This window comes from Heterocephalus glaber, unplaced genomic scaffold (genome assembly GCF_053883595.1).
Source record: "Heterocephalus glaber isolate CG9 unplaced genomic scaffold, H.glaber_assembly_v1.0 deba00001463, whole genome shotgun sequence".
In the NCBI taxonomy this organism is placed as follows: Eukaryota; Metazoa; Chordata; class Mammalia; order Rodentia; family Bathyergidae; genus Heterocephalus; species Heterocephalus glaber.
The window spans coordinates 10,798,308-10,821,532 of NW_028258310.1; the positions used below are offsets into that span (position 1 = coordinate 10,798,308).

General features: G+C 44.9%; 1 long non-coding RNA gene across 3 annotated transcripts; it reads left to right on the top strand.

The window, feature by feature from the left end:
- The first annotated feature begins 3,252 nt into the window (after positions 1-3,252).
- Positions 3,253-5,786, top strand: LOC101717213 (uncharacterized). Of its 3 annotated transcripts, none has more exons than XR_015438834.1 (4): positions 3,253-3,419; positions 4,172-4,324; positions 4,507-4,603; positions 5,392-5,786. It is a non-coding gene; the product is annotated as an uncharacterized LOC101717213 (long non-coding RNA). The 3 variants fall into 3 exon arrangements; XR_015438835.1 differs by having other exon boundaries at positions 4,510-4,603; XR_015438836.1 differs by having other exon boundaries at positions 4,275-4,324; positions 5,392-5,696.
- Positions 5,787-23,225: the final 17,439 nt, after the last annotated feature.

Sequence of the window (23,225 nt, forward strand, 5' to 3'; positions counted from 1 at the left end):
GGCAACTTTGCAACTTAGGGAGATCCTGTCTCAATATAAAACATTTAAAAAGCCTAAGGATGTGGGATCTCATCTTATTAAAAAGCTTTTGAACAGTAAAAGAAACCACCAACAGAGTGAAGAGATAACCAATAGAGAGGGAAAAATTTTTGCCAGCTGTTCCTCAAATAAAGGACTAATATCTAGGGCCAAGGATGTAGCTCACTGGTGTCCCGCCTGCCTGGCAAGCAAAGTCCTGAATTCAATTCCCAGTACTGGGGGGAGGGGACTACTATTATGTAGAATATATAAAGAACTCAAAAAATCAGACCCCTACAAATTTAAAGACCCAATCCAAAAATGGACATATGAAATGAACAGACATTTCTCAGATGAAGTAGAAACAGCAAATAAATATATGAAAAAATTTTCAATATCACTGATCATTTGAGAGATGCAAATTAAAACACTGAGAGTCTACCTCACCCCAGAAGGAATGGCATTATCAAGAAATCAGCCAATAACAAATGCTGGCGGGGCTGTGGGGAAAGAGGAACCCTTCTCCACTGTTGGTGGGAGTGTCTACTGGTGCAACCACTGTGGAAGTAAATCAGTGTGAAGATTTCTCAAAAAACTAAAACTAGAGGTCTCATTCAATCCAGCTATTCCCCTTCTTGGTATCTTCCTGAAAGAATTAAAAGCATCATACCACCGTGATATATGCACATTCATTTATAGTGGCACAGTGTGTAATAGCTAAATCTTGGAAATAGCCCAAATGCCCATCAACTGACAAATGGATAAAGAAGATGCGGGGTTTCTTTTTAATATAATGGAATACTATTCTGCTGTAAAGAAGGATGATCTTGAGACATTTCTAGCTAAATGAATGCACCTTGAGACCACACTCTTAAGTGAAATAAATCAGACACACAAGTTTAAACACTGCATTGTTTCTCTGGTGTGAGAACTGAAAGTGGAAATAAGGACCAAAGTGTATAATAGATATTGGGAGATGGGAAGAAAATGTTCAAATGGGAAGGCAAGCAAGGGAGGGGGGAAAGGGAAAGGAAAGAAGGGCAAGAAAAAGAGAGAATAGAAGGAAAAAATGGAAACAAAATGTTATGACTTATGTCTAGCTGTACCCCCAAAGCCTCATTCAGTCGTAGGTGGGGCTTTTTCAGAGTTGGCTGAATCTAGAGTGTGTGATTGATTCATGGTACAATGCTAGACCTGAGGGCACTAGGATTAAGGGTGAGTGCTACCTGCCCTAAGTAGCCTGGATAAGATAAAAGGGAGAGAACCCTTGCTGCTTTTGTAGGTGCCATGAACTGTTTCTCCTCTGTGATGCCCCTCTGCCTTGTGCCGCTTGTGTCTTGGAGCCAGCTGATTATAGATTGAAACTTCTACAAACTGTGAGCTAAATAAACCCTTTCCCCTTTAACATTGAGTGTCAGGTATTTTGTCTCAGTAATGAGAGAAAAAGTAAATAACACACAAAGCTTTAGTAAATGACGGGGAGAGGGGCTGAGGAGCATGGGATGGGACAAAAAGAAGCAAGATATATTGTGTACAGGTACAAATTCCTTATGATGAATGTTATCATTATGTATATCTAAAATGTACCAATAAATGTTTTGCTTCAAAAAAAAAAGTCTGAGGATGTAGCTCAGTGCAAAGGCCCTGGGGTCAGTCCCCAGTACTCCCCTGCCAGATGCTGATATGTGTAACAGCTGAATGAGCAAAAGAAGCAAATCTCAAAAGATGACTTACTACCTGGTTTTATTCTTGCAACATTGTTGAAGGACAAAGCTGAGCAGATTTCTACTAGTGATGGCCAGGGTTAGAGTCAGGGAAGGCCATGACAAAAGAGTCAACTAGAAGGGGCTTTTGGCTTCAGACTGATCTATATCCTGACTGCAGTGGTGTTTACACAAATCTATACCTATGTCAAAGTTCTTAGAACTTCCCAGGCCTGGGCACAGTGGCACACGCTGTAATCTCAGCCCTCAGGAGGCTGAGGCAGGAGGATGGCTGCAGGTTCAGGGCCACATAGTGAGTTCAAGGCCAGCCTGAGCTATAAAGCGTGACCTTGTCTAAAAAAAATTCTTAGAAACACACACACACACACACACACACACACACACAAAGTCAGTTTTACTGCATGTGTATTTTATTTTATTGAGAAAAGGTCTTGCTACATATTTCAGGCTGGCCTTGAACTCACTTTGTTGCCCAGACTGACCTCAAACTCATGGCGATCCTCTCGCCTCAGCCTCCTGAGTGCTGTGATTACAGATGTGTATCACCATCCCTGGCAACTGTATGCTAATTTTTAAAATAAAACAAATTAAAAGTGATCCGTGATATTGTCTTTGTAACTCAGCCCCTCACTTCCAAGCCCTCCTCCCTCCTTTTCCTCATTCTCTGCAACCAGAAACTTCTTAAAGGGGAGGCATTTCCACCCTGTAGATGTCTGATGACATCCTTAGTAACCTGCCTTTGTTACTCTCAATACACTTGGTTGGGAGGGAGGTTTTATTACAGAAATATGGGATAAAGAAAGCAGCCTCCCACACTGAGTGCAGTGGCCCTGCCTATAATCCCAGCACTCCAGAGGCTGAGGCAGGAGAATCACTAAGAGTTTGAGGCCAGCCTGGGCTACAGTGAGTTCAAGGCCAGCCTGGACTACATAGTAAGACCCTGTCTCAGAAAAACAAACCAAGAGGGCAAGGGATTTAGCTCAGTGGTTGCAAAGCCTGCCTTGCAAGCACAAGGTCCTCAGTTAGATTGGTGGTACCAAAAAAAAAAAAAAAGAAAGAAAGAAAGAAAAAGGAAAACAAAGAAACCAAAAAACAGCAAGCAGACACCCTCAGGAATCCGTCCTCCAGAATTAGCTGCAGTGGGGCCCTCCCACCAGGACCATTTCAAAGCAACCGTTCTTTCCTCATAAGGTTCTAAGACTTGCTCTGTTGCTCAGGGAAACCAGGAGGGCCCTGGGGAGTATGACTTTGACATCTGGATGCTAACGGGAATGTTAGTGTGACCCAGTTCCTCACAGGTCATTGAGTCCTTTCCTGCCATATCTGGGAGGTCGTCTCTCAGGGAGCCTCTTCCCTGTGCCCACCCTCACATTCTGCTCTGTGCCCTGGCTGCAGCTTCTCACCTGTCAGATCCGTCAGGATCACTGCTTAGATCATTCAGCAAACATTCAGCAAATCATTCATTTGTCCCTTCATTCCCTCACTTGCGAATACTGACTGAGCACTTCTTACAGTACACACCAGGCACAGGGCTGAATTGCCTGAATACTTCACTGAACAGACATACACAGTTCCTGCTTGCATTCCAGGCAGGGATGCAGACACTGAACACAAGGTTCTGGCATGTGTTTCAGCGACAGCTGTGCTAAAGCCTATGAAACGGAGGGACATGGTGTGGTGAGTCCAAACCTGGCCAGCCCAGGCCTCCCTGAGGAAAGAGCCGATGAGCTGAGCTGTAGGCTGGCTGGAAGCAGGTCAAGGCAGAGTAAAGGGAAGGGCATTCGCGGCAGAGGGAGCTGCACATGCGAAGGCCCGAGGGATGAGGGTGGCTCAGCCCACTGGGGACACCTGTAGTTGCTGAGGACACAGCAGTGGACAGAGCACGAGTGCTCCAGGGAAACATTTTGGGGACTTTGGCTACTGGCCTGCAGCCTCCATTTCCTTTCCCTTGGGGTCCTCCATCTGCAATAGAGTATCAGGTAGATGTGTATACAATCTGGACCTAGACTGAGGTCACTCTCAGCCCTGGGCTCCATCACTCACTCTGTGTGTGCCGATGGGCCACTTAGTCATCCTGAGTCCTGTTTTTCCTGCCTGTAGAATGGATGTGATACTGTAATATGGCCTTCTAGGCTTGAGGTGAGGATTCAGAGAGATATCTACATGCAGTCGTGGAAAGTCATGATTACGATGCATGCTACAGTAGCAGAGCTCCGTGCAGCGGGGTAGTGTTCTTGCTATTAATAGTGGCACCAGGGCCCCTGACCCTGGAGGTGCAGTCTCAACATGGCTAATTATAGAGTAAACACTGAGCCAGAGAGGGTCTCCCAGCCCCTGGCTTCCTGTGGACAGTCTAGGCAATGATTCAGTTGGAAAGATAGTCCTTGAATCTGTCAAGTAAGTTTTGGAAATGGACTTGCGTTTGTCAGTGGCACAGGCAGGAGAGTGGAGAACAGCTGAGACCCAGGAAGGTTTCTTAGATGTCAGATGTGTGCTGCTAATTGACATCGGCCCACACCTCCTGCTCTATAGCCCACCTGGAAAGCTGGACGCTCTTCCAAAGGATTCCAGCAATGCTACTGGTAAGTAGAGCCCCACTAGGTGCCCCCTGGGCTGAGGGGTCACGGGTTCTGTCTTCCCAGAAAAGCACCTTTGCTCCAGTGGAAGAATGCCTTTGGACTGATAAAGACTCGCTGTGTCCAGTTATGGTAGGAATATTGCAAGGGGGTGAAGCTATTTTTTGCCACATGTTCTATCTCTCCAGCAGGCAGTGACAATACTTGGGATCCAAATAGCCCCAGCCATAGAAGGTCATAGAGCTGAAGACTAGAAGGTCTGGCTCTCCTAGACCCTGATTGCGGGTGCGGGGTTATTTGCATCACCAGTTGAGGGTCCTAGGCCCTCGGACTGTCCCCCCTTCCATCTTGCCCAGCCCCTTTACTCCCCCCACAAGACTCCTGTTGAACCAATTTCCCCTGGGCCTTGAGTCCGGTGGCAGGTGATTATTTTTAGCCTATGATTCCCTGAGAATGAGAGTGGGCCCTTGAGGAGCAGGAGGAGGGAGGAGGGAAGAGGGAGGAGGAAGAGAAACTCGAGGCCCTGGAGGGCTGGGGAGGACACAGGCCAGCCCGAGCCCAATTTCAGCCATGTGGCAGCCTGCCACAGAGACAGGGCCAAGCCTTCGCCCTTCTCGCCCACCCCAGCTCAGGAGTAGATGGGGTTCATGTCCTTGTGTTCACTTTCTTTTTTCCCTGAGGGCCCCAGAGACCCAAGGGGTTTCCATTCCTCTTTCCAGCCACCTTCAGCCTCACTGTCCTTCGGGTTCCCTTACTCAACAATGTTGGTTGTGGAGCAGGACTCCACAGCTCCCCTTTCCTCTTGTCTCCGAACAGATGTCCCCAAGCCCATCTACTTGTTCTTCCTGGCAACATAATGGGCACTTAATAATATAGGTAGACCAAACGATGCGTTTCACTGCTTCTACTTGTAGGCAAAAGCCTGAATAATGAAAGAATCAACAAGGGGAAGTTATAGAGGTCTAGAAACTCTTACAAAACCTCAAGTCATTGCCCCTCGTTCTAGTTCCTGTCTCTTTTCTGAGAAGTGCTCTGGAGCCCTTGGGCCTCAACTTTGTCTCTGTGATCCACAGGAGATGCATTTCTTCTTCAGTTCTGCCTTCACCTTCCTCTGACCTTCTCTCCAGCACTCCCAGGCCCTGCTCCACAGCCTGCATGAGAGGCTGGCTTAACGGGCTCAAATTCTGGCTCCACCACAAGACAGCCGTGTGACCTCTGGCAAGACACCCTGCAAGAAAAGCTATCTGGGGGTGCTGTGAGGACTTGCAAGAAGGTGTGTAAAATGGCTGGTGCATCCTAGGTGCTTGATAAATGGTTGTTTCTTTTACTATCCTTCAATAAATGGTGCAGAAAACTAAGCTTTCTTTTTAACATCTTTTTAAACTCTATACTCAATCATTTTCCTATTTGTAGCCTGCTTTAATATTTTATAAAGCACTCTCACATCCATTAGCTCAGCTGATCCCCACACACCCCTGGAGGAGGCCCGAGTTGGTATTACATGATTATTATTCCCATTACACAGATAAAGACACTCATGCTCCAGAAAAGCATAGACTCATCTTGCTCACCATCGGGTTGATGCGTCTAATGCTGGATCTGGCCCAGAAGGGTAGGCAATCAAAACAGAAGAAAGTAAAACATTTCTGAAAGAATGGCTTATCCCATGTTATCTACTTACCGTGTACCCTTTCCTTATCTGTAAAATGGGGATTAATGCCGAGGGATACACAGAGGAAATTAAAATCCTAGAGTCAGCTACATTTTTAACAGAAGGGCTTGAGACATGTAACCTAAACATTTTCCCTTCTTCCAGAAGAGAGACCAACTTGGACTTCAGGAGAATAACTGGGCAGGACCTCTGACAGAGAGGTCCCCAGACCTGATCTTCTACATCCTCGCACTCTGAGACTTTGGTTTCTCCAGGAAGAAGCTGAATTTAAGAGAGAGAGCGCATGTGGGTCTATGTGTGTGGCCATGGGAAGCAAGTCCCATAGGAAGAGAGAGGAGTCCAGAGCAGAAATTGAGACTCCCACTACTATTGACACCCTGGGGAGGGCTTGGGGTTTAGCTCAGTGGTTCCGCCACCTGCCTCACAAGTGCAAGTACCCAGGATCAAACCCAAGTTTGATCCTAGGTACCAAAAAAAAAAAAAAAAGACATCCTGGGGAAAAGAGTCTGCTGCATTTGGAAGAGATGGAACAGGGATGGGTGAAAAGTTAGGGGAGAACTAAAATACATGCAATCCCTTTCTAGGTCAAAAATCATTTTATTAATTTATGGACATAAAAATGTATTATGTAAAAGTTGATTTTGCTCTGTAAATTATCACAATCAGTATATTACATTTCAAAGTATAATCCTTTGGATAATAATTATAAAACTGTGACTTACTTTTAATTTGTTGAATTTAAAAAATAGAGCTATAGCAGTTGAAGGAAGTTCTTACATCTGCATGTTGATGAGAAGCATAAGTCAGCTTCACTTGACTTCCACACAGCTGCTGATGTTTGGAGCACTTCTGGCATAAGCACAGAGCACATCTCTTTAGGAAAGTTGCTGAGACTGTGAAGGAGAGAAAGCCCCCAGCTCACCGATGCAAACACCTGTGTCTTGGAAATTATCTCATTATTATAAGTGAATGTTTTATTTGTTAGTAACTGTGTCATATTTTTCCCTCAAAATAAAGTATAATGCTTTTATATTCCTGGAACTGGGCTCAGCAAATCACAGAAAGAAAAGATGAAGGAAATAATGATTGAAGCTGGTCTTTGCTGAGCAGCTACTATGTGTAGGGCACTGTTGTAACCATAACAGATGTGCCCTTGTTATACCTATGCAAGGAGGTGAAGTGACTTGCCTAACATGGGTACATAGTAGCAGAGTCAGGATTTGCATTCATGCTCAAAGCAGAGCTGTGCCTGCTTTGTGCGAAAAGTCCTACTCAACTAGTCAAGTTACCGCTGGAGAATGAACTAGGGTGAATGGGTCTTCTCCAGCCTCACTGTCCCACGAGCCATGTGGAACCCTCTTGTCCCTGGTCACCAAGAAAACATTTTTGTGATTTAGATACTAATGGTCCTTGAATATTACTTTAGATTTTGAACTCAGGGTGATTTAAAAACTCTGAACTTTCATTTTAAAGGAACCTTTCTCTTTTTTTTTGTACCAGGGACCAAACTCGGGACCTTGTGCTTGCGTGGCAGGCGCCAGAACCACTGAGCTAAATCCCTGGCTAAAGGAATCTTTCTTTAAATTCTTTTATAGATTATGAGGTCACAGGGGCAAGAAAAAGTCAATTTCCGATTTCCTCCTCATTCCACATTTCTCACCTATGCTTTAACTCGCCTGCCTGCAGCCTCATTCAGAAGCAGAAAAATCAGACCAGCTTTTCCTATGCAATTGTTGGTTCATCACATGATGAGCACTGGACCTGAGAATGATGTCGGGACTTGGGGGAGAAAAAGGCTCTGTCCTCATTCAGCTTAGCTTCCAGCGAGTGACGGATGACAATAAACATGTAACAGGGAGATGACCAAGCTCTGGTGACTGTGCAGCTGCTCCAAAGGAAGCAATGGGGCAGCTGGAAGGACACACCCTCAACAGCAAGATCGAAAGTTTATAAGAGGAGGTCCCCAAAGGAGGGACCACCCGGGTTCTTGGTTTTGTAATAGCGATTGTCCACAAAGAGGACTTTCCTTGCCCCCTGAGGCCAGGCCCACGTGCCCTCACCAGAAAACCGCACTGAGCTGATTCTAGAGACTCCAGGTGGATGTCCAAACCTTCCAGAAGATTTTGAGACATTACTTCAGGAAAGCAGTCTACCTGGTAGTCTTTGGACTAAAGTCTTACTATCTTTGTGGGGATTTGTTTCAGACTTTCCCTTTCTTCCTTTCTTTCCCTCCTTCCTTTCTCTCTTTCTCTCTTCCTCCCTCCCCCCCCTCTTCCTCTCCCTGCCTCCCCCCTCTCTCTTCCTCTCCCTCCTTCCCTCCCTCACTTCCTTCCTTTCTTTCTTTCTTGTCCAGGATGGAACCCATGGCCTCAGGCATGCTAGGCAAGTACAGGCTGCTGCTTCTTCTTCCTCTCCTTCCTCTTCTTCTCCCTTCCTCCTCCTGCTCCTCCATCTTCTTTTCTAAGCCTTGCTATGTAGTTCAGACTAGCCTTGAACCTACTATATAGCTGCCCATGAACTCACAGTAGTTCTCTTACCTCAGCCTCCCGAGTGCTGGGATTACAGGCATGTGCCACTTCCCTTTCCTTTCCTTTTCTTTTAAGGAGCAAAAAAAGTTCCTGGAATAAAACAGACACTAACCTCACCCCATACCTTCAGCTCCCACATTCAGACCTCTCAGACCCTGATGGAGGATCAGGGTGAAGTCACTCCATGTTTTGAACCTGAGATAGGAATGTCCCTACAGCCACCCCTCCTGGCTTCCATCTAGGTTCCTGGAACCCTTCCCCAGCCTTGATATCATCACAACAACTAGAAGAGGCAGGCACAAGGGATCACCACCCATGTGCTTCTGCTACCCCAGTTTCTCTCAGCCTCTGCCAGTCGAGTCCTCTCCTCCTGATGTTTTGTCATGTCCTGATACCACCTGCATCATTATTTACTTAATATAGTTTTAAAACTGGCCCATTTTCCCCCTTAGCTTAAATGCATTTGTTCAAACACAAAATTTGACATCACTATTGTAATTGGAAATCTGGTTTTACTGACCTTAAATAGAAGGCAGCCATAAAGAGAAATGCAATGATATGTCATCAAATCCCAGCTAGGCACTGTGGCCTGCTGCAGGCTCTGAGGCCTATAGTCTCTGTGAAAGAGGGAGGTTGGCAGTCAGGGGAAGTGTTGAAGACAAGCTGGCCTCCAGCAGAGCTTTCTCTTGAAGCAGGAGATCTGAGAAAGGGCTGGTTGTTGCTGTGAGGAGTGACCACTATGTCATGCTCACCTGGGTGGCACTTACCCCACCCCCAGGGAAACCGAAAGGCACACCCTTGCTGCAGAATGACTCCAGGCCTATCCAACTGGTCCCCAGTGACCACCCACAGCCCCGCGCCAGCATCTTGGGGTGTCCTTTGCAAGGCTGTCTCCCCCCCACCCCCGTGGGGTCCAGGACTCCTTCCTGCCTACTCTTGTCCCATCCCGCCAGGCGTCAGAGGTCTGATGTGCTGCTGGGCCCTTCCAGTCCTCCCCTGCTTCCCAGTCTGCCCTTCTAGGCCTCCTTGTGCCCAGCCAGGCACCTTTCTAAAGTCAGATGTGACCCTGTTGGTCCACTACTAAACCTCCCTGCCTCTCCACTGCCCCAGGGCCGCAGCCTCCTCCTCCTGGACACCTCGGGCCCAGCCTCCTTCCTCCTTCACCTCCAGGTCTCGCAGGGTGACATTTGGAGTCCTTTACTTCCTCACCAGGCTCTCTTGAGCCCGGAATTTCAGACACAGTGCTCCCTCTGCCTGAAGCACTGCTTTCTCACTGTTACCCACACAGTCTTCCGTCTCCCACCCTGCCCTGCAGCCCTCCATTCCTCACGCTGTCTTGGAATTGCCCGAGTCTGTGGGCCACTCCAGCTCCATCTCTCCCCGGGCTGTCTGTGCTGAGCCACACCAATGCTGGCTGACTGAGTGGAAGTTATTCACCCTCCCCACCTATCACCCCCGCTCTGACTTTCTACCTGCTCTGCCCTGAATCTTGTCCTAACTAAATCCTGCCCCTCCAACTGAGAAGTTCCAGGTCGATTCCCAGGAGCCACGCCTCCCATAAAACCACCTGGATCTCCAGCCCACACAAAACCCACCTTCTGTTGAGCCGAATGAATGCATGCAGCAGTGCACATGATGAATGGAACTCAGGTAGAAAATAATGTCATTTAAAACTCAAGCAAGCGAGTTCTGTGCTCCAAGAGGGAAGACATAGTTCCTATGTCTCCATAAGATTTCGTTCCTAACTCTCCATAGGATTTCTTTCCTTGGAAAGGCTGGTAGGAAAAAGAGAAACAACAGACTAAGATTACAAAGACTTTTCCGGTTGGGTGTGGTGGTGTACACCTGTAATCCCAGCACTGGGAAGGCTGAAGCAGGGGGATCACTGTGAGTTCAAGGCCAGTCTGGGCTACATCGTGAGTTCAAGGCTGGCCTGAACTACATAGTGAGACCCTGTCTCACAAAGCAAAAACAGGGCCGGTGATTTAGCTCAGTGGAGCCATGGCTCTGCCTTGCAAGCACAAGGTCCTGAGTTCGATCCCCGGTACCAAAAAAACCATAAAAGCCCCAAAGGCTTTTTCCATTTGTCTTTGCAATAAAAGGTAAAATACTAAGAGAGCCTCTTTTGAAAAGCTCTTCTGCTCTTTGGGAATAAATAATAGCTGTACATGGTACACACTTCAAAGTGCAAGTCAGGCCTGGTGGCACAAGCATGTAATCCCAGCCCTCGGGTATCTGAGGCAGGAGATCCCCTTGAGCTCAAGGCCAGATAGAGCTACATGATGACTTCAGCGCCAGACTGAACTACACAGCAAAACCCTATTTCAATTAAACAAAACAAAACAAATAAACATAAAGCCAAAGTGCAGATGCCTTTCCTTGGTGTATCACACTAATGAGTCCCTGTGCCAGGAGTGTAGTACAAGTGTAAATGAGGGCTCCATTGGTCCAAAGGACACAGTGAGGAGAACTACATTTCTCGGGGTGGGGGGGGGTGTCTCAGGACGGGGTGGGGAAAGGCACTCTGGGGTCAAGTGGGCCAAGCATGTGCAGAGAGCTAGAGTCCAGGAAGGGAGGGCTCAGGCTAGATGGCCAGATCTCTGAGTGACAGTTGCTTGCCTTGTTGACCACACAAAGCCATGGGTAAAGCTGGCTGCACTCACATCCCTGGAGAGCAAGTTTTCAGGGTAAACAAGAAAAAAAAAAAAGGGCCTGGGATTGAAACAGCCTTGGGGAGAGCTGTCCCGAGGTCTGGGGACACAGGGAGGACAGAGGCTCCCGCAGACTTGCAGGGACCTTTGGAGGGCATTGGGCTTCCCAAATGAGGAAGGACGGGGCTCCTGCCAACTCCACTTAATCTCAAAGGACGTAGGACCCTGGCTGACACCGGAGGTACTTGGAGTCTTGCACTACACCATTCTCTTCTGGGCTTATTAACACCGCCTTCCTGACTACACTGTCCACTCTCAAAGGCCAGGGACTGGGTCTCATTACTTCTTGCTCCCACCCACCCACCCGATAAGGGTGAACTCAGTACTAAACTCATTTTTCCAAATTTTTAGAAATTGGGCTAAAATGTACATAACATAAAATTTACCATCTTAACCATTTTAAGTATACAGTTCAGCAGTATTAAATAATTCATAATGTTCCATAGCTATCTCTATCTTATAAAACTATAACACTATACATTTAAAAAATAATCCCTAATTCTCCTTCCAAAAAGTCCCTTATAATCACTATTGCACTGTCCCTATGACTTTGGCTACTGTAAGCACCTCACGTAAGTGGAACCATCCATTATTTGTCTTACTGTAACTGGCTTATTTCACTTAGCATAATGTCATCCAGACTCATCCCTGATGTGGCACTGGTCAGAACCCTCTTTCTTCTTCAGGTTGAATCCATTGTGGGCATAGATCACATTTTGCTTATCCAGCCATCCATCAGTGGATGCTGATGTAGCTTCCAAGTTTTAGCTGTAATGAATAATGCTGCTAGGAAGATGGAGGAACAAAACTCTCTTCAAGACTATTTCCTGCCTGGGGTTTAGCTCAGTGGCTTTGTGCCTGCCTCATAACCTCAAGGTCCTGAGTTTGATCCCCACACTGGAAAAAAAAAAAAAAAGACTATTTCCTATTCTTTTGGGTATACACCCAGAAGAGTTACTACTGGACTTTACGCTCATTCTACCTTTAATATTTTCAGGAACTGCTACACTGTTTTCCACAGCTGGACCATTTTACATTCCCACCAATAGTGGACAATTTTTCTGGGTTTGGGCCTGCTTTTTCTTTCTTTCATTCCTTCCCCTCATTCCTTCCAAAGCCATCCTAATGGACTTGAGGTGACATCAAACTGAAGTTTTGACTTACATTTCTCTAATGATTAGTGAGGTAAGCATCTTTTCATGTGTTTATTGGCCATTTGCATATCTTCTTTGGAGAAATGTCTATCTGAGTCCTTTGCTTATTTTTAAATCTAAAAACAGCTCCCAGGAGGAAGGGGGCACCGCCTGGTCTGTCGAGAGCCCTGGCTGTTTGCAGGACCCTTTCTGGGCGACCTTGGTGCTCAGCTCGTGACTAATTCAGCTTCTGCTTCCCTCCACACCCTTCAGTCAACAGCTCAAGGAGGCACAAAGCACTCTTTATGGCTGTCATATTGGCAGGATTGTGGTTCAAATAAGCCCATGTCTAAGTAATTCCCAAACCGCTCAGATACGAAAGTTGTAATGAGCAAAGACTGGCATTGCTGGGGAGCCCAGCAAAACAAGATTGTCAGAGGCCTTTGTAACTGGTTACCACCGGGCTACTGGTCTGGAACCAGTTCCAAGTTAAATATATGCACAAAGAGGAGGTTCAAACTCCTGCTGGCAGGCCAGCCCTGCAGTCTCGCTGCCTCCACTGGGAAGATAAGGAAGCAAAATGAGTTAACACAGTCACAGGGCCATCATTGGGGGAGTCATGAGTTAACCCCATTAGGCCAGTCCCTCATTTCTGGCTTCTTAAAGGCTCCAAGTCACCAAATGTATGTCAAATTGAAGTTTTCATTATCTCCAGAGGCAAACATTCTGCAAATGACATGATCATTCTAATAGTGCGGGACTGCTGGGGCTAACAGGCAAACTAGCTGGCCACCAGCTTGCCATCTTATTCATGGCATGATTCAGTTGCATTATTTGGAAGTGAAACAGATTCATGCCATATATTAATTTGTTATTTTGCAGGTCCCAAATTAAAATCATAGGACCAGGAGGCTGATCCACTAGAAATCATAACACCAAGACGTAAGCGTAGCAGTTTTATTTCAGTGTTGCTTTGTTGACTCTTGTAACCTAGAATTCTCGGTAGGTACTGTAAAAAGTTGGCTGTTGGGCTGAGGAGTATAGCTCAGTGATAGACCACCAGCGCGTGTGCACGCTAGTGTCTCACTCCACCACCCTGCTCATCCTTCACTTTACCCCCACTACCAGCCCAGCCCAATTGGGAAGTCATGATGGTGCGTCATCTAGTGGTCAAAATGATTACTGCAAGTAACTGCCCAGGATTTCTGTTTTGGTTTCTTTAAACCTTCATTCATTCATTTATTTATTCAATGAATTGTTATCATGTGTCTGGTGCTGAGAATATAATAGAGAACAAGACAGACATGGGCATTCCTTCAGGAACCGTATAGTCTAGTGGTGTGAATCCAACACATAAATACAGTGTGAGTGGTGGGATTCAGATCCAGACCCATTACAAGAAGGTAAGAGAGCACTGAGCGGGTGCATCTAATCTAGATTTGGTATTCAGAGCTGGCTTCCCAGAGACCAAAAAGATGTGTAGAAGTTCATCAAGCAAAGGAGAGAAAGGGAAGTGTCTTAGTTACCTTTCTCATTGCTGGGACAAAATACCCAACACCAACACATTAAAGGAAGAGAGGATTATTTTAGCTAACAATTTGTAAAGGTTTCAGTCCATAGTCATCTGGCTCCAAGGCAGGACAGTATGGCAGAGGGGCATCACAGAGGAGAAACAGTCTATGTCACGACAGGCAGGAAGCAGGAAGAAGCAAGCCTTCTTTCCCCTTCTGTTGCATTCAGGCTACAAACCTATTTGTTGGTGACATGCATACCTAGGGTGGGCTTCTGTCTTCAATGAATCCATTCACCCACACCGAGACGTCTACTGATCCAATCAGCTGACTAATCCAATTATTACACACTCATGATCCATATTCACATGTCCTAGATCCAGCCAGCTCTGAAAAGTCCCACCTATGAGTTCATGAGCCTTTGGGGGGACATTTAGACAAAAGCCATAACAGGAAGGGACAGCATTTCCAATAGAGGGCACAGCATGGCTGAAAACCAGCCTCAACAGTGCTAGACTAGGTTATGCTGGGTGTTAGGCTTTGTAAAGGACTTTGAACTCCATCATTGAGGCTATGGGAGCCATTCCTTCTCTAGGAAAAACAAAGAAAGCCTATGTAGAATTTTACTTCTCCCAGGCCCTGGATTACAACTCTTACCCCTAACAGCTCATACCCTCATAACCTACTCCCTGAAGAATGTAATGAAATTCTCTCTCTCTCTCTCTCTCTCTTTCCCCCCCCCCCGTAAGTATGTATGTACGCATGTATTTTGAGATAGAGTCTCACTATTTAGCTCAGGGTGGCTTTGAACTCACTATGTATCACAGGCTGTCCTCAAACTCACAGTGATTCTCCTGCCTCAGCCTCCTGAGTGTTGGGATTAGATGCATGTACCACAATACCCCAAATTATTCCTTTTTTGTTGTTTTCTTTTCATGCATGACTTGCTCATTCACAGGCCCTTCACCTCTTTTTCTTCTTTGGAAGAGAAGTCTAGTGTTGTAATCACTCTAGCTAGGGGAGAACTTCAGCACCTGCAAGAATAGATCTGGCAACACCAAACCCCTTTCTAGGGCTGAAGTCCTTGCTGGGGGGATAGTGGCTACTGACGGGGTGAAGTCCTGGGGACTTCTTGCCTCTGGTGCCTCTGGGGCATTTATTTAACCAAGTGCCTTCCCAGACCTGCTCAGTCCTGGCTCAGGGTTTTGTGGTGAGGTCCCAGAATGGAGGCTACCCAGGACCACACAGGTGCAGTGCTCAGAACATGGTCCTGGGATCAGAACACAGACCCCTCCTGTGGCCCACTCTGAGCCCTCTCTCATCCTGAGTGTGTTTAGCTCTTCCATCTCGGACCAGTGACCTCATCTTCTGAAGCCACTGCTTCCCGTTTCTTTTTTTTTTTTCCAGTACAGGGGATTGAACTCCAGTCCTTATGCTTGAGAGGCAGGCGGCAGAACCACTGAGCTAAATCCCTCACCCTGCTTCCCATCTCTTGAGAATGATAATCATAAAACCTTCCTGATATGGTTATTAAGATTAGATGAGATTATGTGTAGAATGTGCTTGGCCCAGAGCCTGGGTGAGACTATGAGGGTTAAAGAACAAAAACGGTCTCTGACTGCATTTCAGTCATAAAAGGTGCGAGCATGAGTGTGTGTGTGTGTGTGTGTGTGTGTGTGTGTGTGTGTGTGTGTGAAATGCCAGAGCTCAGACCTGGACAATCACAGGGTGGAATTTAGAGGAATGGATCTCAAGGCAGGTCAGTCTTCTCACTCAGCAGGAGGGTGAGAGGCAGCCAGCAGGTCAGGGAAACAGCTGCCTTGGGCCACCCAATAGCAGAGGAAGAGTAGTAGAGGGTGTAAGTGCACAGAAAAGGTGGTGAAAAGGAAATCGCCATGAAATGCTCACCATCTGATGGAAGCTTGGCTCTGCCAACCCTGTGTAGCAGTTCTGCCTCCTGCCAATACAAACCAGCCTAAGCAAAAAAGGAAAGTTTTTGACTTTTATTGAAAAGGCCAGGGATAGATAAGAACTCCAGGTACAACTAAATTTAGTTTAAACAGTGTCATTAGTAACCAGTCTGTAACTCAGCTCTACTGCTTTCTGGTGTATCTTTGTTCTCAGGTTGGTTTGCTCTATATTGTGGCAAAAGGTCCACCAACAGCTCTACGTGTACCTCTGTCTGTGATAGCCCCAACCAACACAGCACCTTTCTCCTGATAGCTCCAGCAAAAATCCTGAGGCTGCTATTCATTGGCTCACCTCGGGTCACACGTCCACTTCTGAACCAATCACATGACAGAAGAAATAGAATATTTTGATTGGCCAGGTCTGTATCATGTACCCAATCAGGGTTGGATCAGTTTCATCTGTATACTTGGACTGAGCAGAAAGCGTTCCCTAAATAAGAATAGGGACCTTGCCTAGGTAGCCCCTACTCCAGGAACTTTGTGCAGATCTCACAGCTCAAAGAAGGCACAGCTCTAAAAGTACAATGAAGGCTGTTTTTATGAATGTATTCTGGAATTTTCTTTTTTAAAATGAATGCATTCTTTATTTGTAGTTGTACAAGTTATATGTGAAGTGATTCTCCTTGTAAAACAGGCCAAAGGTATACTGGTATTTACTACCAAAGCTACTTGTCTCCCCTCTCCCTAGCCAGCCTCCTCCCTCAAAGTAACCTCAGTTAATCCATTGTTGTATAAATTTGAAATATTTCACACACACACACACACACACATATATACACTAATATGTTTACATATAGAAATTTATAGTTTTTGCTTTGATGACATTATTTGAATAGATCCAAAGGGGCTCAGTCTCCTCCCAGAGGCAACAGTTCAGTGTTTTCCTTCCAGAGAGGCTAGGTCAGGAGTCAGCAAACCTTGCCTGCAAATGCCAGGTCGTAAATATTTTAGGCTTTGCAGGCTTATGGCATCTGTCACAACTCATCAACTCTGTTATTGTCTTGAGAAAGCAGCAGCCACAGACTATGCGTAAGTGATTGAGTGTGGCTAGGCGCCAAAAAAACTTTATATGTAGAGAAAATTTTAATTTCATGTGCCATTAATTCTTTTTTTTTTTTAAGTAGGAAAAATTTATTGTGAGAAAGATACCTTCTAAGACAGAAGGGGGACCGAAAAGTGGGTTGCCCCACAAATTCTCCTTTCATTGTGTTTTTTTTTTAACTGTTTAAAAATCTAAACACCATTTTTAGCTCACTGGCTATACCATGACAGGCAGGAGCTAGATTTGATCTACAGACTAGTTTGCCAACCCCTGGACTATGTAAATAAAAACCAAGTACACCTGACCAGTCTTAGCATTTTTGTATATAAAGTAAGCATGCTATATACAGTTCCGCACCTTGCTTTTCTTATTTATTTATTTATTTATTTATTTATTTATTTGGTACCGGGGATTGAACTCAGGTCTTTGCACTTGTGCAGCAGGCGGCAAAACCACTGAGCTAAATCCCCGGCCCCTGCTTTTCTTATTTTTGTCATGTGCCTTAGAGATTGTGCTACACCAGTTCATACAGAACTTCTTCATTTCTGTCTTTGATATAATATTACATTCTATTCCATGGTAGTACATTTTACCATAATTTCATTGGCTAATCATTTATTGACAAATACGTGATTTCCTTTTGCTATTATAAAATGAAATGAAACCTTAGTGTTTTTAGCAAATTACCACATAACTCATCTATTTTAAGTGCATGATTTGGATTATTAAATGGTAAAAAGAAACTCCATATTCTCTGCTATCACTTCCTAATCCCCTTTCCCCTCCCAGCTCTTTTTTTTTTTTTTTTTTTTGGTACCTGGAATAGAACTCTGGACCTTGCACTTACAAGGCGACAGCAGAACCACTGAGCTAAATCCCCAGCCCCCTCCCAGCTCTTGACAATCATTAATCTGCTTTCTGTCTTTATGGATTTGCTTATTTTGGACATTTACATAAATGGAATTGTACAGTATGTGGTATTTTGTGAATGGCTTCTCTTAACATAAAGTTTTCAAGATTTGTCATGTTGTACCTCACAACACTAGCCTCCATCTAACATTTTTCAATGACCATCCTAGTAGATATGAGGTGGTATCTCATTGTGGTGGGTGTGTTCAGCTAAATGTATTCTTTTTTTTTCTTTTCAGGTATTTATGGCAGAATATTAAAGAATTTAATACAGCAAAAATAAATGATACATGCTATAGTCCCTTACCATAGCATTTAAAATTACCAGAAAAAGAGACCAGAGAACCTTCTTCCTTGTCCTCAGGATCCCTGCCTCCTAGGACTCACTCCAGATCCTCCCTAATATTGGTAGTGCCACCTGGCCTGTACCACCATGGTTCTTTCCTCCTAAGTAGTCAACAGCATTGACTAAAGTCTTATAAAGCTGAGCTCTTATAAAGCTGTTTTGGAGAATGAATTTAAAGGAAATGATGAGGGGGAAGATGTATAGAGTAGTACTTGAGGAACAACCTTCTGCTAGAAAAGCTATTTGCCAGTCTTTCATATCATGATTCATGCATAACGCCTTGAAACAAACAACAAAAAGAAAAAAGAAAAGACATACTTTGTAGCTATCTCTGTTTAGTGTTTCAGCTAAATGTATTCTGAGATTAGCTTTATTCACTTCTATATCATGAGAATTTCTCCATGTCATTAGATGTAGATCTACTTTATACTTCTTAACTGCTGCATAGTCTGCCTATGAGACCCTCTCTCAAAAAATGAACAAAAAAGTGCTCATTTCACTACACCCATGCCTGCTCAACTCTTGTTGATGCCTAAAACATTTCGTTTTAATTCCATCTTCCTGATCACTGTGGGGCTGTGCCCCAACCTATGGTTCTCTTTCTTGGAGCCAGGGTGCTGCCCCTACACTTGTATTCCTTGCTCCCCAGCACAGAGCTGAGGACAGCAGGGACTGATAAATGTGAATGGAACCAAGCCTTTGCACTGAGCTACATCTTCGCCCCTTTTCAAAATTTCAAATTTCCAAGGCGCCTGCCTCGAAAGCGCAAGGTCCCAAGTTCAATCCCCAGTACCAAAAAAAAAAAATTTTTTTTAATTTCAAATTTCCAGACAGGGCCCACAAGTCACTAAGTGGTTCAGGCTGGGCTTAAACTTGTGGTCATCCTGCTTAACCCCCCAAAGTGCTAGAGCTACAGGTGTGCGTCACCACGCCCAGCTGCAGTCTTGTTTTCCCAGTCTTCAATGATGAAAATATGTTCTGAGATTTTGCAATATTCTCCAGTGTCTTTTTAGCCCTCCCAGATTTAATTGTGAGTGTTAGATCTTCTGTATGAGCTGTTTTCTAAGCCTTGAAAAAGAAATCAGGAATCCTCGACTGGGCTAGAAAGTGGGCAGAATGACTATAGCACCTGTCAGCCTTGGGATCCCGGGAAGCAGGTTCTGCTGCTGGGAACTTCCTGATAACATCATTGAACAACTGAGGCAGACTTTATGGGACAGTGAGTGTGGTCCCATTGTTTAGGATGCGAGACTCAGAACCCAGTACCCAAGTGACATTCGAGGCCATGAAGCTACTCAAGGATGGCTCTCTGATCCAGCCCTGCCCTCTTTCCTCAAAACGTTGTATCAGAAGATTCATTTCCAAATCTCTCCCTAAGCATCTCTACCCCTAACTGCAGACAAGACCTCTCTACAAACAGCATGAGTGGGGAATAAAAGCTCTGATTTTCAAACCAGCTACCCTGGATTCAAATCTCAGCTCAGCCACCTGGGTCTAGTTATTCACCCTTTGACCCTGTGTCTTCCTCTTTGACTTTAATATCACCATCTCACAGTTATATTCCTGGTTAACATTAGCTTCCTCACAGTTATATTCCTGGATAACAGTGACTACTTCACAGGTTATATTCCTACTCACATTACCTACATCACAAGTTATTTTCCTATACAATATTACCTACCTCACAGGTAATTTCCTTCTTATTATTACCTATCTCATAGATATTCTCCTACTTAAAATTTCCTGCCTACAGGTTACTTTCCTACCTCCAAAGCTGTCTTCCTATTTAATTTGATCTACTTCATAAGTTACATTACTACTTAATTTGACTAACATCACAGGTTTTTTTCAGGTTCTATGCCTATTTTAATTTACCCAACTATAATATTACTTACCTTACAGGTTATTTTTCTACTTAATATTACTAACTGAGAGCCAGGGATTTAGCTCAGTGGTTCCACCGCCTGCCTCACAAGCAGAAGGACCCGAGTTCAATCCCCGGTACCAAAAAAAAAAAATTACTGACTGAGCAAATTATTTTCCTTTTAAATTTTTATCTACCTTACAGGTTATCTTCTTTTTAGTTATATTTTTTAAATTTTATTTTATTGGTACGTTTTATACAATATAATGACATTTACAGGTTGTATTCTTATTTAATATTACTTAAATTACAGGCTATATTCCTACCCAGTATTTCCTACATCACAGGCTATATTCCTATTAATATACATCATAGGATTAAATTCCTATTTCTTTTCTATTTTATCTTTTGCTACTGTAGATTGAACTCAGGGCCTCTCTCTTGAAGCCAAGTGCTCTACCAAAGAGCTACACTCCAGCCTCCTGTCCTATGTAATGTTACCTACCTCATTAATATTGTTCCTATTTGTGTTACCTGTCTCACAGGTTATATTCCCAATTAATTTTACCCATTTCCCAGGTTATGTTTCTCTATAATTTTATCTACCTCATGAGTTATATTTCTATTTAATGTCACCTACCTCACAGGTTATTTTGCTACTTAGTATTACCTAGGTGATATTCCTATTTAATGTTACCTAACTCACAAGTTGTTTTCCTACTTATTAATACAGACTTCACAAGTTTCAGTCCTATTAATGTTACCTAATTTACAAATTGTTTTCCTATTTAATAATGCCTATCTCACATGTTAGATTCCTTCTTACTATTATTTTTCACCAGTTATATTCCTGCTTTGTATTACCTACCTCACAGGTTTATTCCTACTTATCATTTTGTAACTCACAGGTTGTTTACCTACTTAATATTACCTACTTTGCAGTTAATATTTCTTCTCAATTATTACCTGCCTCGCAGATTATATTCCTGTTTAATAGTACCCTGTTGACAAGGTCATATCTGGCTTAAATGAAATAAATACATAGGTGACATTTTTGGAACATATTTAAACAATTGTGGCTATTGTTTAGTTCTTCTCTTGGGTGAATCAGCAGGGAGGGTGTAAATATTAGCTCATCCTAAGCAGGAAATGCCAGGTTCAAACCCCACAGAGTGGGTAGGTGCTCTCCCCAGCTGTGCCCCTTTACATTTGGCTTGGCTAGAGTTGCTACCTCCTGAGTCACTCATTTAAAAGGTGCTGTTCTCATCAGAGGGACTGCCCCATCCCTGTTCAGTGCCACTTGGGAAAACAGAAATTGCTGATGGGAACAGTGGTTCCTTCAACTTGGGCTTCCATTAAAATCACTTGGGGGAAACACTTTTTAAAATGCCAATGACGGGACCCCAGGCCCTGCTTTTCCTGACAGAATTGGTTAAGAGAGGGGTGCAGGCAGGTGTCTTAAACACTCCCCATTTGACCCTGCCTCAGCTGGGTGAGAGCCACTGGTGTGCGTCTGCTTTAGCTTGCACCAGACCCACTGCAGGGCCAGGCACGAATCCACCTTTCTAGCCAGCTCCCTTGTGGTAGCAACAATGCTGAGCCAGGGACCACACCTGGAGAGCCCCTGATGGACCCGAGGGGCTTGCAGCTTTTATTCTCAGCATCTTCTTGCTTCTGTGACAGCTCCTAGTGTGCTGTGAAGCAGTCATCCCTGCTCAACTCCAGCTACAGAATGTGACCCTCACCTGCCACCCAACTGCAGGGCGGGAGCATGACCAAGTGCGGCCAAACAGCAGAAGCCACACCTGGCTCCCCTGAGGGATGGAGTCAGCCTAGTCAGGGAGAGTCTGCGCTGGGACTTTTGCTAGAACCCTGGTCAGAGGATCAGGCCAAGGAAAACAGAGGTGGAGACGAACACAGATGGAGCCCTGATGACTCCTTTTTATTCTCTGGACCTAGTCAAACCTGAATCTAGATCTAAAGTTTTCAATTACATGAGCCAATAAATTCTCTTTTTTTCTTTTTTTTTTGGTACTGGGGATGGAACTTGGGTCCTTGTGCTTGCGAGCCAAGAGGCGGAACCACTGAGCTAAATCCCGGCCCATAAATTCTCTTTTTGCTTAAGCTTAACAGGAGGATATTTTTGTGTGCAGCTCGGAGAGAGCTGATCATGTGGGATCTCACAGTACCTCCCCACGCAGCCAATGTGATTCCAGATTCTGTCCTGGGCACTGCTTCCATCAGGCCCAGGACTGAGCAGCACAACTCTCAGAGGTCACTTTGTCCCATCCCTCCTTGGTTATGTGGGAACAATGGGGCTCAAGGGGGCAAGGACTTACCCTGAGTCATGCACACAACAGAGCCAAGTGGGACTTCAGTCTTTGGCTCTGTCAATAAATACACCCATGCCAGTGGGTGATAGCAGCCAGTAGGCACTGCCAACTACCACCAAGTCTCCTCAAGGACAGACTGCAGGGCAGGGCTTGCTTGTTCTGCATGGAAAGGGCTTATTGTCCTTTCTCCATGTCTGTAGTTTCTCTAGTTGCAATTTAAAAAACTCACAAATGCTGGCATTTTTAGTCATAATGGAGTATATGGACATGGGAAAGATTTTTTTTCAGGGGATACAGATGAACAAAATGAAAGTTTCCAGTCACCTTACCACTGAACTAATAGCCAACATTTTGGTTGTACATTATTTTAGCTTGTTCTTCCTGTGAAGATGTATAAGAGGTAAGGCGGAGACTTTCCTTAAAGGACCCAAGCTGTCCTCCTGGGGAAGAGCTGGGGGCAAGTCTTGGAGTAAGAGGGAGCAAGCCCTTCCATTTCTGGTGGTTGTCAGACAGCAGCCTTGGTGAAACAACAGAAACTGAAGAGGAGGGGTTGGCATGAAGACTAGAAGCTCCCACAATGATGACAGGCTACAGGAGCAGGTGTAGGATACAGGGATTGAGGTTATCCCGAAGGCCCAGGAAGCAGGAAAGCAGTGATTGCTGGTGACAGGGATATAGACCAAGAGCTCTAAATGGCCGCTCCACAACTGCTACTGCCAGTAGTACTACTGGACACTGACCAGAACCATCCCCTTGTCCCCACCAGAGTCAAAGTCTTGAGCACATGTCTCCCACTGACTCCCAAGAGAGGAGAAAGAAAGGATCTGATCTATCTAATTTCAAGGGGAGGAGGCCAGTAGTGAGGTGGAGGACAGTGGGGAGAGGCAG